The sequence below is a fragment of the Sorghum bicolor genome, chromosome 10, assembly GCF_000003195.3.
Source record: "Sorghum bicolor cultivar BTx623 chromosome 10, Sorghum_bicolor_NCBIv3, whole genome shotgun sequence".
NCBI lineage: Eukaryota > Viridiplantae > Streptophyta > Magnoliopsida > Poales > Poaceae > Sorghum > Sorghum bicolor.
In genome coordinates, this window is record NC_012879.2 from 18,487,478 (window position 1) to 18,500,506 (window position 13,029).

The following is a 13,029-nucleotide window of genomic DNA, read 5'->3' on the forward strand; positions in this document are numbered from 1 at the left end:
GTTGACTATGTCTCCAAGTGGGTAGAAGCATTACCTTGCAAGCATGCCGACAACGTCAGTTCAAAGAGGATGTTCGAAGAAATTATATTTCCAAGATTTGGAGTCCCCAGAGTAGTGATAAGTGATGGAGGAGCTCACTTCATCGACAAACGCTTCAAGCAATACCTATCAAGACATGGAATCCGTCACAACGTCGCTACCCCCTATCATCCTCAGACAAGTGGCCAAGCAGAGACTTCCAACAAACAAATCAAGAATATTCTTCAGAAGACAGTAAATGAAATGGGAACAGCGTGGAAAGACAAGTTACCCGATGCACTCTGGGCATACCGGACAGCATACAAGACCCCAATCGGAATGTCTCCATACCAATTGGTGTACGGGAAGACTTGTCATCTACCTGTTGAACTAGAGTTCAAAGCACACTGGGCCATAAAGAGATGGAATATGGACCTAGATGTTGCTAGAGATTATAGAAGAATGCAACTATCAGAATTGGAAGAATGGCGAGAGAAGGCATACCACAATTCAAAAATCTACAAAGAAAGAGTCAAGAGGTGGCATGACAAGAGAATCAAGAAGAAGGAGTTCACACCCGGAGATAAGGTATTACTTTTTAATTCCAGGGTGAAGCTTTTCGGTCATGGAAAACTCTGGAGCAAATGGGAAGGACCATTCAAGGTAATCAATTCATCATCCCACGGAGCTATCACACTTCAAAATAGCGAAGGTACGTTATTCAAGGTAAATGGTCAACGTCTTAAATTATTTTTAGAGCCCAATGAGGAATTTGAAGAAATAGACGTAGTCCATTTTTACCTTCCCATGGAGAATTAGAGCCCGATATTTTTTGTCTGATGGTTTTGGGTCATATATATATTTTTCTAAATAATTTCGCATCTAGAAACACGCTCGGAGAAGTGGGCCCACAGAGGGGCCAGAGAGAGGGCGGGCGCCCAGGTCAAGTGGGCGGGCGCCCAGCCCCTGTCCCCCCTCGGTCCCGACTTTCTCTGTTATGGAAAATGCACTTAGGGTGATCCGAATAATCCCTCGGATGGAAAGTTTCGCACGCACATCGACGGGAGCAACCCGAACAACCCATAGAGGCATCCTTTTGACCCCTATATAAACAGACCCCTGACCTCAGTTTTCAAACACCAAGCCACCGAGCTTTTTCTCCTTCAATTAGAGCTTGATTAGCTCTCCTTCAATTAAAATTTTATTAGTTCCTTGCTACTCCAATGGCCGACAAGTACCATGATGATTGGGAAGTCGTCCCCTTCAACCTCAACATAGAGCCTGTGGAAGACCCCGATGCCCGTGCTCTCGTCCTGGCCAACACAGAGCGTCAGCTAGAAGCCATGCCATTACGCCAACGCAGCTCCGCCCAATCTTACCATGCTCAACCAGTTCTCACCGCACCACCACAACCCCTACTCCTCACAGGATCATCATCCAAGACGAAGACCACCATCAAGGTGCCAACCGGCACAAGGATCCTTCCACCTAGACCCAATGAGAGGGTCGTTGGAGTCAAGACCAACCGGAGCGGCGAGATCAGCAGTATTCGCTACACTACAGAGGAGGAAAGGCCTTACTTTGAAGGGATTAGAGCAGCCAAAGTCCGTTTCATCCCTCCAAAGGCAGCCCCAAAGCACTCTCTCAATGCTTTTGAGACACCTCCCAAGCGTCGCAAGACTATAATGGATATTGATGAGGAAGTTCGCAGGCTAGATAGAGTTATCATAGACCTCCAGTCCTCGATTAATTCCCTTACTAGGCAGCTCTCTAACCACAACACTATTATACTAGGCCTTAGGCAGGATCTTGCCAGTGCCAACAAGAAGATCAAGGAATTAGAGCGCCGCTAAGTTATCTAGATTAGACCTTGAGGCAATGCATCTTAGTTATCTATCTTTAAATTCGGTTTAAGTTTGCTATTATCATCAGTTTACTATTATTATCAGTTTGCTATCAGTCTTTTGTACTAAATTCCACAAGATCAATAAAGAGTATTATTATTATTATGTCTTGTGTGTCTCTACTTTATTTTTGTGCAAGAAAGCAGAAAACAAGTATGGGGGAGATCCCTCGACATGCTAAACACACTCCGACTACACCACTCCTCAATTCAGGTGCACACTTTGCACACTTTACTTTACACATACATTTATTCTGGATTATGCAGATTACTATTTCCAACATGATAAAATAAAAGAATTAAAATATTTCTAATCATGATTAATCTCAATCTGTGATATATCCTAAAAACTTGCAATTATTATAAAATCATTTTAAAACCCTGTGTTACATAAGTCAATTGGAATATGTGATGATAGAGTATGAGTTTCTTATTCTTGATATCATTGTTGCTTGGAGAATTTATTTCAAAATATTCAAATTTCTAGCTACCATCCTCAGTGTTTTATATGCCTGATAAAACTGAAAATATTAATTATGATTATAAAAGCTATCTGCTCTGTATTGAGTTTGTTCAAAATGAGTTAGACCCTTGTTGAGAGATTTATCATGCTCCTAAGATCAAGACATTATTTCAGTAAGATTCACTCTTCCGAAGTATTATTGCATTAGAGGCATGGGCTATGCAAAAATAGAAATATTTTGAGGAAATAAAAAGGAGCAAGTGCTCGACAACCTCGCAGAAAAAAATGGACAAGTGTCCGGCAGTAGAATTAGGGGTACCTCAGTATCCACTTAAAAAAAAGAAGAAAAGAAAAAAAATGATAGCTCATGGTCCCTCTAATAAGCAATATGCCAGCAAGAGTTGACAAAGTTTTTAATTTCCAAAGTCTTTGATCTAAGAGTATGACATTCCCCTCCTCGGATCCCGTTTTGATCAGGCAATAAATGCAAAGTAAGAATGCTTGAGAATTTTTGCAAAAAAATAAAACAGCCTCAGTGAGATATATATAAAAGCTAATGAGTGATCTGAGAGAACCTATGAGGATCAAAAGGTATACTACTTTCTTTCAAAAAAATATACAAAAAACTCCAAGTGACAGGATTGAGAAGAAAGGATCTTTACTCTTAACCATGGTACACAGTGAATTTTTAACACCCTGCAATTATAAAGAGAATGTTTTAAATGTTTTACCCCAGATATTTTTCTTAACCATCCTTTTCTCGAGGACGAGTAAAAGCCTAAGTATGAGGGTATTTGTTGACGGTTCTTAAGTATCAATTTTAATTATCAAATAAACAAGAGAAATGACCAATATGCAACCATCACCTAGAATTAGGGTTTGATCTGACAGAATTCCACGAGTTTTGTTGTTTATCTGTTTCTGCAGGGGCTTATCAGGAAATAAGGAAGAAAGGCCCACATGTCGGGATTACATAGAGATATCAACGCATCACGTAATTTTACATCATCTAGAAGACTCCAGAAGCCACGAGACCGAAGCGGAGGCAAAACTGGGCCAGGCCCAGGGCGCCCGCCCCCCTGTTGGAGCCAAATCAGGACTCTTTCGCTCGGGATATTCCACCGACCTATTGGATCAAGAAAAACATAGTACCACCTCGCCTATCGATCCAAAAACGCATAGAAGGGGACGACTATATAAGCAAGGCCCCCTGGCCCCTGGAGAAGACATGAAGAAATTATCATAGAGACTGAGGGGTGCCCTCGAAGGAAAACCTCTTCTCTAATTAATATTTCTTTTTAGGCTTAGCAACCAATGTAAGGTAGAAATAGATCTTCTAGTTTCTACTAGATTGAGAGAGATAGAGTGGAGGTGTAGAGTGGAGGAAGCCCGGCCTGTCGGTGTCTACTCCAAGCTTGTACCTGCGGGATCAAGTTCTCCTAACCCGAAGCTTGCTCCTAGGATTCTTCAGTAATTCGACTTCTAAATTCTAGTAAGTTCTTGTTTTATTGTTCTTATGGTTTATGAGTTTACTTTAATCTCTTCGCGTAGAGTTTAGAGTAATCATTGCTGGCGTAAACGTGGTGTTTAGGCTGGGGTACTCATAGATATTCTCTGACTAGCTGGACCGTGGTAGTAGTGAGGAACGTGACAATTCCGAGCTACCTTTGTAGATCACATCTCGTTAGCAGGAAGGATAGGGTTTATAGGTGCGGGTCGAACATCCTTTGTGTTGTCTAGATTTCGTTAGCCTCCCCATTAGAACAGTAGATCATCCTTACCAAGGTTAGAAGGAGACTACGGTTGCAGTCTTCTCTATTTATCACTCACATCGAAAGACATTCTTTGTGCCTAAAGGTTAGTAGTAATAGACCGGTTAGTCAGATGCACTCTTTCTCCTAGTGGTAAAAAATAAATACGATACTCTGGATAATTTCCCGGGTGAAGTGCTCACCGATATCCGTGCGCTTGCGGATCAATTCCTTATTGCGTTCCCAAATATCAACAGGCACCAAGTGCGAATCTGATTCATCGACATTGAACTAAGGTGAAAGCATGATTGGATGTCGCTGAAGTCAAAGGCAATACCCGAAGCAGGGCCTCCAAATGTGCGAGCAGATATTACTGCTTCCAACACATTTAGTTCTGTACGTGAAACATGCAAGTACTACCAATCATGGAACCTTCTCATTCCATATGGCATCTTACACAAGATCCGGTTTGGTAGGAAACGTTTGCCTTTTACATATTCTTTCGGGCAATCCTTTGACCACTTGATGGTTTTAACATCTGGATACTTTGTTATCGTTGTGTAGTCTGAGGTGTCAGTGGGCATCCTGTAGGCAAATTTGTTCGGGCCTTGGTTCTTAGGCTTGAACTGGTCATGAGCATACCACTTGTACATACCCGAGACGTTCATATCCACAAAAGATTTTGACCCTATTGACCTTATCATGATGGGGATCTTTTCACGAGCTTCACATACTAGAGGGAGTAGTTCTTCATGTGTCGGCGGTGCATGTTGAAAAGTCTGTGCCATCTCATCATGGCCTTGCTCGAGGCGAGCTGGAGAAGGTTGTGGCTTAGGAGGCACATGTGGTGTCTCGTCATGCTCTGACTCGGCACGAGCTGTAGAAGGTTTTGGGCTATGAGGCACATGTGGTGTCTCGTCACGCTTTGGCTCGGCACGAGCTGTAGAAGGTTGCGGGCTCTGAGGCACATGTGGCGTCTCATGCTCTGGCTCTGCACGAGCTACAGAAGGTTCACCTATTTGAGGCTCATGTGGAGTCTCATCATGCCCTGGCTCAACCCCTTGCTCGCCGGCGGTTGGAGAAGCCGGTGCCCTCTCATGCATCAAGTGGTCCTCATGAGACGGTGAATACACCTCTCCATCCTCAAGGTGGACTCTCTCCAGGTGTACATCACTTGGAGTTGGCGAGGAAACATTCAACACAATATCCTTTTTGTACCAGAGGATGAACTGTTTCATGAGTAGTCCAAGCTCACGAATCCCCTCGCTAGTTGGGTGTTCAATCTTATGCTTCGCGTACTCAGGATTCACGGTATGCACCTCAACCTTACTATAGTCGGCCGGGACCTGTTTATGGTGCCAGATGTTGCCTGGAATTGGAGGATGTGCCAGACCCGTTGCCACCTCAGCCATCTCCTGTCCCCTACCGATGGGAATCAACAGGATGCAACGAGTTGGCACCCGTATGTGATCGACTGAGGTAGAGGTTGCATTGGAACCTTAGCTGCTTTGAACATTTGGAGGGCTACCAACTAGAACCAAATCCCTAGGTGGCTCCATTTGTGACCGTCGCTTAGTAGACAGTCCTTGCTCCTATAGTTCCTTGGCAACTAGGGTCTTCACTAGGGTGGCAAGACTCTCCTCCCGGTTTCTACCATGTTTCTTGTACATCTCCACATCCTCTCAAAATCCTTCCTTCCAGGTCTTATGTTTCTCTAATCCCCTGACACGGCCTGTGTGCTCGGGGTTTCCCAAGCCAAGGCTAAGCTCGTCCTTCTCTCTAGAAGGAGTGAATGAGCCCTTCTCGATGTCTTCAGAATATTTCATTATCCTTGACACTACCTCCTCGGTCTCGGGCTTGGCAAATTTCAGACTGCTGCCTGATTCTTCAAGATTCCTTGCAAAGACCCAACGCTTGGTGCGTGGCTTCAATTTCATTACTTTTGTATTCCCAGCAGCTACGGCCTCCTCTTCCATCTTTCTAAACATCTCTTCCTTGCCCTCATAGCCATCGGGGCCTAGACGAGGGTGGTGGATGTTCTTCTTCGCCTACAAGCAGTTCTTTTCACTTAAGGCCAAAGATTCTGGTGCAGCCTTCTCAGCCACGAGCAACGCCCAGATAGCAGGAGTGATGTGTCCATACTTATGGTACGAAGTTAACCCCTTTTTGATGTACTCGGTGTTCAGCTCATTCCTCCAACGTCGGAAGCATTCTCCCATCATCTTCATAGCACGTCGTCTTACTAGGGGTAGCTTCTCTGCCGGAATCCTAAAATTAAAATTGACCAACAGACGATTTTCCATAGGTCATCCTTTATGTCCTCTGGATAGTCGTGCCAATTACGGATTGATGGGTTCAACTTGTCTCTGACTAGGGCCCCATTGCATTGCAGAATTTTGATTGGAACTCCTTGTTGACGGTCCTTAAGTATTAAATTTAATTATCAAATAAACAAAGAAAAGGATCCAAATGAAATCAACATCTAGACTTAGGGTTTTATCTGACAGAATTCCACGAGTTTTGGTGTTTGTCTATTTCTGTAGGGGGTTATCAGGAAATACGGAAGAAAGGCCCACACGTCGGGATTACATAGAGATATTAACGTGCCACGCGATTATCTTACATCTAGAAGACTCCAGAAGCCACGGGAAGGAAGCGGAGGCCGAGAGGGTCCAGAGGCAGGGCGCCCGCCCTGTTTCCCTGGGCGCCCGCCCTCTGTTGGAGTCCAAACAGGACTCTATTTCTCGGGAGATCTCCACCGACCTAAAGGATCAAGGATAACCGTTCAATCTATGTCGGTTTGATCCAACGACCCATATTCATTTGAGGGGACTATATAACCAGACCCCCTGGTGGCTAGAGGAGGCACCCCTTGACCCCTTGATCATTATTCATTATTCATAGACAGAGCAAAAGCTAGGGTTTAGAGATGAGAGCTCTCCTCTCTTCCCTAAACTAGTGTAGATCTAGATAGTAGCAAGATGGAGAGCGAAGGAGGATTAGAGGAGAGGCCGGCCTGTCGGTTCTTCCTCCGGTTGTACTTCGTCATGATCAAGCTCTAATCAAGCTTGCTCATGGGATGACTCTGGTAATCTACTTCTAATTCATATTGCAATTACTAATCATGTATGTTCTGGTTCACAGCTCTTTTGAGTACTTTAATCTATAGGACGCTATAGGTGAGAGTTGTAGTATAGGTGTAAGCGTGGTGCTTAGACCTAGATTACTTGTGGATATCCCGTGTCTAGCTGGATCGTGTGGTAGGCCGCGTAGGTGACAGTTACGTTGGTCCTCTGTAGTCCACCTCTCATTAGCAGGACGGGTAGGGTTTATCGGCCTAAGGATAAGCATCCTTTGTGGTGTACTCTTATCACGTGGTTCGTCCCAGACATAGACATACCCCTTTGAAGTAGAGAAACCATAGTTATTCTCTCTATTCTGCTACCATCGCCCATATACTAGAATTGCTCTATTCTCTATTCCCATATTATCACTCACTGTTATCTTACCTTTAATATTGTTCTTATTCGATTCTACCATCTTTTCTATTTACACTTATTTACTTTTCTTGGTTAAGTTAGAGCGTAGATCAGTTCTCCCGTTTCCCAGTGGATACGATAAAACCTTTAACCGGGTAAAAGCTTCAACGATATCCGTGCGCTTGCGGATTATCTGTGAGCGTATAAATACCATAGTACACTCTAGTGCCATGCTTGGGATGACAACCTAGTATTCAAGTGGTGTTAGCAAGTGTCAACAAGCATTTTTGGCGCCGTTGCCGGGGAAACAGTTGCTGAGTTGACTACGAACTAGCTTAATCATTTTCTAAAAAAAATAATAAAAAAATATATATACTTTTCCTTTTATCCTTTGCCTCATCTCTGCTATTCTTTCTTCTTATCTAATCCTTGATCTCTGGTCTATCATGAATTCAAACATGTCTATCTATGAATTTCATAGACCTACGGGCACACATCTCGAACCACCAAAGTCTTCAAAGTCTATCATAGCATCTAGTTTTGAGATAGACCCCGAATACATAGAATTTGTTCAAAAACAACCTTTCTCAGGAGAAGGTGAGGAAAACCCATACACACACCTAAGAGAGTTTTATCGAGTCTGTGACCTCCTTCGCATAGAAGGAATGTCCGATGAGACCCTCAAATGGAAGCTCTTTCTGTTCTCTTTAACGGGAAAAGCTAGACATTGGTACAAACTCAAAATAGGGAGTGTTCATGGAGATTGGAAGGAGTTACATAATAGTTTTCTTTCTAAATATTTTCCAATCTCCAAAGTGGCGGAACTTCGGCGTGAGATTATTTCTTTTAGACAACTGGAAGAAGAATCTCTTAGGAAATCTTGGGACCGCTTTATTAACCTTAATCTCACTGGCCCAAAGCTTTCTATTCCAGAAGAAGTTCTTCTAATTCACTTTTTTGAGGGCCTTAGTGGGGAAAATAAGCAAACCTTGAATACAGCCTCTAGAGGATCCTTCTATCACCAACCTGCTAGTGAAGCTTGGAATTTGATTGATTTATTAAGTGGAAAGTCTCCTAGCTTTTATATCCCTGAGAAAGAGACAGAACCAGTTCCTAGACAAGAAAGAAGAAGTTTCGATAGCCAGATCACAACCACTTCAATTCCAAACTTTAGCTATCGATCCTAAACCATCAATACCCCAAAATTCTCCAAGGGAGGAAGGAATACCGACCTTAAATCTTTCAGATGCTGATGGTTTAATAGACTTCTGGTTCCATAAGAGACCTTCAAGCAGGGATAATTCAAATCCTCGCAATAATGGTTCTCTTAGAGAATGTCCTGGTTCCTGTTATGAAGAAGTCGAGGATGACATATCAAGTAAAGGAGAGCTAGGCCATATTGAAAATTCTAACACCTCCCCTTCCCTGATCACAAGTTCTAAATGGCTAGAATGTGTAGAATGGATGGATAAGGAAGAAGCCTTAGTGGATTCTGACTTTGGCTCAATTTCAAATGGTGAGTTCTTGACTCCCTTTGAAAATGAGATTCATCCAACTACAGAAGAGGACATAGGTGAGACCAATCCAGGAGAAACTCCGAACATTCAGATTGGAGACGAAGATAACATTAATGAGCATGGAATTTATTTCATAGCCACTTCATTTACTCCATGCTCATATGCAACATCTTCCCAATCTATTGGTCTCTCCAACATCACCACATTTGAGATCTCCAACCCCCTCTTCCTTTCTATTTATAAAAACTTTAAAAGGGCGGTTGTCGATGCATATGTCTATAATAAATATTGCAGATCTCGTTGAGTTGATCTTGATATAGGTGAGCGTTGGAAGGGAAACCACTTCGCTGACATAAATTGATGGTTTCCCAAGGACAAGCTTGGTGTCCTAAAATAAGCACTGATCAGATCGTAACATGAGTTTTTAATTATTTGCAACATTACCTTGTGTATTGAGCATATAAGGATAATTGTAAAAATATTCCTTCGAGTATTCTTGTCACTAACCTTTCCAGGATTGGAGCAAGAAGATCGGATGAATGACAAGCAAGTACAAGGTATGTCCAACCAATCATCATGCAACACTGAATTAAATTCATCCAAACTTGAATTCTGCAAAATTCAAGCTTGGGGGAGTACTTTACATAAAGACATCCTTTGCCATGTTGCTATGTTGGTTGTCCCTACCTTTAAGACATGCTCAATTTGTTAAATACTAATCACACTACTTCATCTCCACTTGAGTAGATCTCTATAAATGCTGTCATGTTACCTTTGTCTATTTACTAGTAAGTGTTAGTTTGGAAGTACTGCACATACTTCTATTGGCTTTTAAATTAAGCATGGTGCTTAGGTTAAACAACCTTCCTTAATCTGATTAGACATGGAGTCTAGTTCTGTTATTGAACTAAAAATTGCTTGTGTAGACATTGGTATATTTTTGTCGGACTAACCCCTGTAGAAAAACTTTCAATATCGATTTGGGAAGTCCTGAGATAAACTCACATCAGAGACGAAGAGAGTGACACATGAAGTTTAACAATTTGCACAAGAAGGACATAGCTCATTCATCATAGAGAGATGATCCATGGAGGGTGCCACAAACACGATGCACAACCGCTAAGAAAGGAAGGCTTCCACAAGGTGATACTGTACCATCACTCTTCAAGCAAGGTAACATCTTAAGGTACTTGACTATCTCTTTTATAAGCTTCTCCTTGGTTCTGGCGTTCATATAAATAAAAGAGACAAACATGTATGATTTATAACTCTAGATTAACCAACCCAACTGATTCAACATGTTTAGTCCTTTAATCCTTGTTCTTAGTACTACCTCCATGATCCCACACTCCTAATCATATGAGCTAAAATGTTACACATTCAATCATTGAGAGATATAAAGAAAAGGACATATACATAGATAGATTTGCGATCTGATCTGACAAATGTTATAAGTGCTACACTCATGAACTTTTCATCCATCAACTTTGTCTTGCTCACTATGCTTAGGGTTAGAGAAGAACAAATACACTTTAGGTTCTGTTGGTGTTTTCCACCAACAGGACCCATGCACTTGATCTCTGCCTTGTCTCTATGAGCAGGTACACTTCGAGCAAAACACGGAGGAGTTTTATAACTCTCAGACTCTACCAAGTGAAGGACCTGGATCTACGAGCACAAACACACTGAGCAGGATACTGCCAACGCCGCACTTCGAACTGCTGGGCAAACGAAGAGGTGCAGACGTCAAGGTCCGCACCTGAATCAAATGACGCACCTGAAGAATGAGCACGGTGAGAAGTCTTGTTAAGAAGACTTAAAACATTGAACCCTCGCCGAAAGGTAAGATCGGTAGTTATCCATATTTATCCTTTCTGCATTCCCTTTTCCCTTTAATTATTTATTTTCGTTAAATAGATTATTAGTTAATCATGCTATCTTGAAAAGAAAATAAAAATGTTAAAAAATACTAAGCCCCATGTGAGTATACGAGTGGCATAAAACCCATAAGTACCTTCACTGTGGTGGCATAAAAATAAAATAAATATTTCTTTTCTCCTTTATAAAATAAAAATATAAAAACAGGGAGTAATATTTATTAAGGAAGCTCAACATGATGAAGGCTAGATATTTATGCTAACACTTAATTAGTTCCACAAGCTTTGTACTCTATTTGAGCTCCACAGAATTTAAGAATTAAAAAGACTAGCACACGGAGGACATTCTAATCGCTGTCAGAATGCTGCTGACTTTCAAATACACCTCTGCCACCTGCTAGCTACATCAAGAAAAATTACGTCAAAATTCAGCTTGGGGGAGAGCACCCCCATTTATCACGCTAAGTATTTCTACCTATCATTATACTTATATTATATTAGAATATTAAAATACATAAACTATGAAGAACTAAATAAAGATTTTGTGCTTATATATATATATATATCTTTTGCTTAGTGTGTTTAATAAATAAATAAAGTGGCTATGCTAATCTGAATCTTAATAATAAAACTCTAGCATGGATATGATGAATAGTTGCTCTGCCAAATTTGCAAATTTGAAGTTCTCTCTCAAGTTTAGACATAACTGTTATAATTTAAAGCTTGCTCTAGATCTAAACTTGTGGGATGAAAACTTGATCTGAAATCTAAGTTGTTAACGGATATGATATGGGAGGTTGAGCTGCTGTTTATCTGTTCCTAGAGATGCTAGAATTCTGGAGAATTTTATCTTTGAAAAATCTTTAAAATATGGCATGATGAGTTCCTGTATGATGAGAGTTTAAATTCCTACCACAACCATATATACATGCTTGCTAGACTTTGAGCCACACATTTACTATTTACTGCTTATGAGCATTGAGTGTGGTCAAGCTGTGTAGACCCTTAGGAGCTTGTCATGTGGTTAAATCAAGATTCACTTGCACGTTCACTCATATATGCTACTTCTACTCCGGAAGTACCATCCACATATATCCATCCATGTCCATCTCCAGAACCACCCAAAAATATTCTACTCCTAATCCGGGAGAGAATAGCCAAAAATATTTATGTTTTCCCTTGTGAAATAAATGCTCAAGTTATCTTGCTACTACCACTTGCTATATTATCTCAAGAGATGAGTGCTCTAAAAAAAAGAAAAGAGAAAAAAAGAAAAAAAATAAACGAGGAAATAAAAAGGGGCAAGTACCTGGAACCTCGAAAGAAAGAAAAAGTGAGACGAGAGGTAAAAATGGACAAGTGTCCGAGAGTAGAATTAGGTGTACAAGATACCCACCTGAGAGGAAAGAAAAAGAAGAGCATCTCATTCTCCTCATAAAGTTTCAAAAAGCAAGGAAGGTATGTATCCCCTCAAAAGAGCAAAAGTAGAATTAGACTTTCACCATTGTTATTACCATCATCACCATACACCATTCATTCGCCACACATGCACATCTTGATTTGGCTTATTGATTTGTTTCTTTGGATCTATGGTTTGACTATACAATAAATGTCTTGTAAGTATGTATACTTTATCTCCCACCTATGAGCTCCAGATATTAAAGCCTTATTAGAGTAGGGTGAGAGAGAAGGCAATGTCACTATGCCTTATACCACAAATACCAGATATCTTGAGAGAAGGCATATACCATCACTGCCTTGGAAAGGATCCAGAAATACCACAAAAGAGAGATTTAGAGAGTCATACAAGGAATCTCTGAGTTTTATTTGAAAATCTGCAAAAACTCCAGAGCTATAGCTGATCAAGAATAAGAGACATGGCACTTGGCTAGACTGTTCTATCTTTTAACTACTCAAGACAGAAGTGACGGTTACAAGTCCCATGCTGAAAGGTAAAGTAAGTAAGTTTTAGTTCTTGACAGTTTACTCAAACTCAGAGAAAAGATCTTATTTGAAAGCAT